This window comes from Capra hircus, chromosome 2 (assembly GCF_001704415.2).
Source record: "Capra hircus breed San Clemente chromosome 2, ASM170441v1, whole genome shotgun sequence".
Taxonomy (NCBI): Eukaryota; Metazoa; Chordata; class Mammalia; order Artiodactyla; family Bovidae; genus Capra; species Capra hircus.
In genome coordinates this window covers 29,517,450-29,517,757 of record NC_030809.1, presented here as the reverse complement: position 1 = coordinate 29,517,757, position 308 = coordinate 29,517,450, and positions in this window count along the sequence as shown.

Here is a 308-nt window from a genome sequence, read left to right as displayed (position 1 = left end):
TTCACTTGGTTTTGGACTGGGAGTCCAAAAGAAAAGGAGGGATGAAGGATACATCAGTACTGCCCTTGAACCTGCAGACGTGCGCTGGAGAGGCTTAGGTTCAGGAACCCCCCCCGACCCCCACCCTCCCTGTAGAGGAGAGAGGCTCACTGGTAAGCTCTTGGTTGGCATTTCTAAGTAAACTTGAACATTCACTGTAAAGCTTTTTATTTTGTCTCCATCCAGTTCGTTGTTTCAGACTGGTTTGAAACTGTCAATGAATTGTGAAATCTGACATTTCCTCAACAATTATGAGGTATTTGTAGATT